We start from the raw sequence: 6,417 nt of genomic DNA on the forward strand, positions 1-6,417 counted from the left end.
ATTATCATTCATTAAAGTAGCATCAAATAGATTGTATATTGTTGTCATTATCATTCATTAAAATAACACAAGATATATTGTATATTATTGTCATTACCATTCATTAAGGTAGCACAAGGTAGATTGTATATTATTGTCATTATCATTCATTAAAATAACAGGGTATATTGTATATTATTGTCATTATCATTCATTAAGGTAACACAAGGTAGATTGTATATTATTGTCATTATCATTCATTAAGGTAACACAAGGTAGATTGTATATTATTCTCATTATCATTCATTAAGGTAACACAAGGTAGATTGTATATTATTGTCATTATCATTCATTCAGGTAACACAAGGTAGATTGTATATTATTGTCATTATCATTCATTCAGGTAACACAAGGTAGATTGTATATTATTGTCATTGTCATTCATTAAGGTAGCACGAGGTAGATTGTATATTATTGTCATTATCATTCATTCAGGTAACACAAGGTAGATTGTATATTATTGTTATTATCATTCATTCAGGTAACACAAGGTAGATTGTATATTATTGTTATTATCATTCATTAAGGTAACACAAGGTAGATTGTATATTATTGTCATTATCATTCATTAAGGTAACAGGGTAGATTGTATATTATTGTCATTATCATTCATTAAGGTAGCAGAAGGTAGATTGTATATTATTGTCATTATAATTCATTAATTAAGGTATACAAGGTATAATATAATTATAATATTATATAATTATATAATATAAGGTAGCACAAGGTAGATTGTATATTATTGTCATTATCATTGATTCAGGTAACACAAAGTAGATTGTATATTATTGTCATTATCATTCATTAAGGTAACACAAGGTAGATTGTACATTATTGTCATTATCATTCATTCAGGTAACAAAAGATAGATTGTATATTATTGTCATTATCATTGATTCAGGTAACACAAGGTAGATTGTATATTATTGTCATTATCATTCATTCAGGTAACAAAAGGTAGATTGTATATTATTGTCATTATCATTGATTCAGGTAACACAAGGTAGATTGTATATTATTGTCATTATCATTCATTCAGGTAACAAAAGGTAGATTGTATATTATTGTCATTATCATTCATTAAGGTAACACAAGGTAGATTGTATATTATTGTCATTATCATTCATTCAGGTAACACAAGGTTGATTGTATATTATTGTCATTATCATTAAGGTAACACACGGTAGATTGTATATTGTTGTCATTATCATTCATTAAGGTAGCACAAGGTAGATTGCATATTATTGTCATTATCATTCATTAAGGTAACACAAGGTAGATTGTATATTATTGTCATTATCATTCATTAAGGTAGCACGAGGTAGATTGTATATTATTGTCATTATCATTCATTAACGTAACACAAGGTAGATTGTATATTATTGTCATTATCATTCATTAAGATAACAGGGTAGATTGTATATTATTGTCATTATGATTCATTAAAGTAACACAAGGTAGATTGTATATTATTGTCATTATCATTCATTAAAATAACACCCAACTTTTCAGCCGTCCCTTTTTTATAAAGTATATTTTATTACTATTTAGATAAAGATAATATTCCATAATATATTATTTTACTTTGTTAAAATACATTATCCACATCAAACTCATTCTGGATAAACATACAACTTAATATAATGAGAGTAGTTAATAAAAACATGTAGACAGTGCCTTGCTAGAGACAAAAAAGTTTAATAATATGTAAGGAAACACAAATTTTAAATGGGCAGTAAAAATATCAAGCTAGAAAATTATAGGTTACTTAATCTTCTCTCTGTAGTTGGAAAAATTCTAGTGTAATAAAAACGTTATAAAATCATTTATTAACTTCACAACTAATGTAAACAGATTATTTTTTCACCCATGTGGTCATTAGCAAGATTTTACAAAAATGGCTGAATGGATTTCAACAAAAGTCAGAATAAATTTGATCTATGACCCAACTTAGAAGTGATTAGTATTTGGTCATTAACAAGGGTCAAGAAAATTAAAAAAAATCCCTATTTGTTAACATAGGGCCTGAATTTTTCACAGTATATTTTGCTCACTGTAGAATTATTGGATTTTCATTAAACTTATCAGGTAAATGTAAAATATGAATCTCCACTGACCTATCAAATATTGTCTATGTCCATTGATAATGATGGACGTATGGATAAATATTCATTTTTTTTTTCTAGGTCTGAATATGAACAACACTGTGTAGTTAAAGAATGTGGTCTACTGTGTGTCCTTCTAATCGAATCACGATATTATAAAGGAAAACTAAAATATATTCATCAAAACATAATAAAGTGCTACATAAAAGTTATAGAATAATATCAAGTTAAACTTAATATTTATTTGGTTTCTTTTTAGCATGTTACTTTCATTTTAGCTGTTATAATTTGGATAACATATTTACTATTTGTGACTTAAGAAAAGGACATTGGTATAATGGTGGTTAGATCACTCAAACCATCAGAGCAATGCTCTGTTTTTGTGGGGAAAGCTAATGGTGTCTGTGTGTGTGTGCATGCACATATTTCTTGTAGCAAGGGCACATCGGACTATCTGCTGAGTGGAAAACTAATGGTAAGTTTACAATATATTTATAGGCATACTGATTACTATTCAAAAGATGTAATTACTTCCATACAATTATTTAGTTATGTCACTACTGGAATACTGCATATGAATTTGGTCTCTTTATTTAATAAAGTATAAGAATGTTTAAAAGAGAAACAAAGATAATGAAATTTACAAGGAAATCTACGGGTCAATGTGATTAATGCCTCTGATTTATTATTTTCCAAGTGGAAAAAAGCTTAAAAAATCAGAGTAGGATCCATGTACAAGTTTTATTTTTCTAACACTAGTAATAGGACTTGTCATTGGCAATAATGAAACCAGCATTTTATAGGAGTGTAGCAAAGAAGCTATGATTTCCTTAAAAGACATGCTTGAAGTTGTACTTTTCCTAATGGTAGGTATGCAAGGTGTACTTTGAATAGCATACACTATGCTAATTTAAACAACTGTGGCAGAGTTTACAAAACTGCTCTACTTCTACAGTTCGAAGTAATATAACAAACTTGCTATGACTAGAATATATGAACTTAAATTTTGAGCCAATGCTTTGCTATATAAAACAAACACTTTATTACATTATAATTTATATCCAATTCTCAATCTTAAGGCTGAAACTATAACTTTAGTTTTATTAGTAGTACTACCTATAATTTACACTTACAAGAAACTATTGTAAAATTACATCTTATGGAAGCTCTAGGCCTATCGACGTACTATAAATTATAATACTCATAAGTAGCAGCAATTCACTGTCTGATATTAAATCTACCACTTAAAAATATCCATTGGAGACAGGTGGTAATTCTCTAGCGTGTACGATTCTGTAGTTGAAATACTATTATCTAACTGTAAAAACTAAACACACTAACAATATAAATAATAACCAACCACTACTAAAATACGTCATGATAATAAATAAATACACACATACCTCTACAACGAAGAAGCAAACCCAAACTAAAGAGTTTATAATAGTGATGTGAATGTTTACTCATTAAAGGATGAGGAGCCACCACAAGGTGTCGTTTCCTGCCAGTAATATTATCCGTTTTTCAAATATATATTTCAACTGTGGTATTGATTCTGTGTTGTAAAGTACTGAAACTATTATGACATCATTTTACTAATTTTTCTTAATGAAATTACTATTCAGTAATATTCTCGTGTTCTATACTTATACATTTAATAGAAACCAATTTTCCGAAATATTGTAGACCATCACAAAGTACTTCTTGATGACGAGAAACCCACTTGAAATAAAAATATATCTCAGAACGGCTGGTATGAGTATTAACATATTTATGGATAAGGAGATAACAACGTTTCGACCTTCTTAGGTCATCTTCTTTCTTAACCTGAAGATATTTATCATATTCGTTTACATTCTTCAAATATATATAACTCTGTTCGAATACATCATGAAAAAGATATACCTCTCTTGTCACACAGACACACTTCAACTAGTAACTAAAGGGTTCTTGTTGTACATGTCCCCACAATTCAAAAGCTGCCTTGATTTCCATGGCAATTAACGCCAGCATCTCAAGAACTCTTAATGTGAGTCAAATACATGTTATGTTTCGGTTGACATATGAAACATTAGACTTAATTCAATTCAAACAATCTCAAAAACGAAACTGAAATGAGCATAAATGACCTATTTTGGTACAAGCGTAATCCTAACCACATTTTTGGTCATAAACAGCAGAATACACGCATATACAAACAGTTCAAAAACGAATTTTTTCTGTAATCGTAAAGTAACTACGAACCTGAAATTCCATGTTTATTTCACTTATGTGGTTAGTTAAGGATTGTAAAAAAACACCAAGCCAACACGAAATATAATTTCGCCACAAACCTAGTAAAACGCTGCCAAATTCTCTTGTATAGTGACACAACATAAAGTCTAAAGACGTAGGGGATAAGATAAATAATTGGATAGAAGTGTGGTTGAATGGAGGAAAACAGAAGGTTCTTTAAATGGGGTTCAGTCAAACAGGTTTAATGTCACAAGTAGGGTACCTCAAGGCTCAGTCTTAGGACCTTTGCTCTTTTTTTGATTTACATTAATGACATAGATGAAGGAATAGTCAATAAATTACTTAAATTTACAAATGCTATTAAAGTCTTGGGTGCTACTGGATGTGAAGAGGACATTGTTTCTTTACAAAAGGGTTTATATCATTTAGTGAGTTGGGCAAATAAATGTTAAGTATTGAATTATAATTATTATAATGTTAATTACAAGAAATATAAGATAATGAAGGTGAGCTTTCACAATTTCAGATATATGTATAATTTGGATGGGAATAACATTAACAGTCTTATGAAAGAAACATATTGTTGCAGTGGTTGATTACTCTCTTAAATCATACACGAAGTGTGCTGTTGATATTGGTAAGCAAATAGAATTTAAGGTTGTGTCTACAGAAATACTGTAAACAAGTCTAAAGATATAATCATTTCATTGTACAGGTCACTTATTAGGCCATATTTGGAATATTGTCTTCAGACTTGAGCGCCTTACCTTGGGAAAAACACTGAATTGTTGGAAAAGATTTCAAAGTAGAGCTGCTATAATAGTTTGTAGGATGGAGAAGTTGTAACACAACGAGAGGTTAAGGTCTCTGAATTGTTTTCTCTTGATAAAATGAAGAGTTAGGGAAAAGAAGTTGTCACACAATGAGAGGTTAAGATCTCTGAATTGTTTTCTCTTGATAAAATGAAGAGTTAGGGGAAAGAAGTTGTCACACAACGAGAGGTTAAGGTCTCTAAATTGTTTTCCCTTGATAAAATGAAGAGTTAGGAGAAAGAAGTTGTCACACAACGAGAGGTTAAGGTCTCTAAATTGTTTTCTCTTGATAAAATGAAGAGTTAGGAGAAAGAAGTTGTCACACAATGAGAGGTTAAGATCTCTTAATTGTTTTCTCTTGATAAAGTGAAGAGTTAGGGGCGATCTGACTGAAATGCAAAGGGGCTTGATAGTGTTGATGCATCACCTTTTTACATTAATTGTGAGAAAGGTAGGGCTAAGATATACTAATATTAATTTTGTCAGGATAGGAGTCATCTTGAGCTGAGATAGCTTTATTTTTCAACAAGATGGTTGACCTTTTAAATGTGCTGCCTTCAGAGGTTGTGGTAAGAATAAATTTAAACGAGATGACGAGAAAGCTTGATAACATAAATGATAGAAACTGACTTTTAGATCTTTAAAAAAGTATTTTAAATTTTGTCAAGAGGATGAAACAAAATAGTATCTTGTTGTTCCTAAAAATTATGTTATGTGACATATCAACCACACCAGGAGAATAAAACGTATCTACATCTTTAGAAATGATCTATCCACACGAGTGTTCTTGAGAATACTATAGTTTTAAAGCTATAGAAGTGAACAGTCTGAATGCACGTAAAGGAGGACACTATAGGTGTACAACATTAGAGGTAAACTATTAATATGTATGACCAGAATAATGTTATGAATCTAAAACTTTAAATGTAAATTATTACAGTGCACTACCATGAGAATTCTAAGTATCTAGAACTTTAAACATAAGCTATCCATAAGTACAACCAAGGTAATAGATCTAAGTTCTACAAGTGAACTATCCTCATACAATGAATATATAATTTTAGGAGTAAACTGTCTGAGTGCTAAACTATGAGAATAATATTGACTTACACCATTGGAAATGAGCACTCCACATACATAAGAGGGATCTATACTGTCAAAAGTAAACTATTTGCATGCTTGACTAGGGAAATACTAAGGATCTATAGCTTTACAAATGATGTAAA

General features: G+C 29.8%; 1 protein-coding gene across 3 annotated transcripts in view; it reads right to left on the reverse strand.

The window, feature by feature from the left end:
• LOC143249937 (dual specificity mitogen-activated protein kinase kinase 1-like) overlaps window positions 1-3,686 on the reverse strand; it is a 77,842-nt gene extending 74,156 nt beyond the window's left edge. Inside the window, exon 1 of one of the 3 annotated variants that reach the window (XM_076500552.1) lies at window positions 3,548-3,686. The gene's annotated coding sequence lies outside the window, so the exon portion shown is untranslated. Of the gene's footprint in view, window positions 1-3,277; window positions 3,522-3,547 lie in introns of those variants that run through there. The other 2 variants (XM_076500553.1, XM_076500556.1) reach the window with 2 other exon arrangements.
• Window positions 3,687-6,417: the final 2,731 nt, after the last annotated feature.

The sequence above is a fragment of the Tachypleus tridentatus genome, chromosome 4, assembly GCF_004210375.1.
Source record: "Tachypleus tridentatus isolate NWPU-2018 chromosome 4, ASM421037v1, whole genome shotgun sequence".
Classification (NCBI taxonomy): domain Eukaryota; kingdom Metazoa; phylum Arthropoda; class Merostomata; order Xiphosura; family Limulidae; genus Tachypleus; species Tachypleus tridentatus.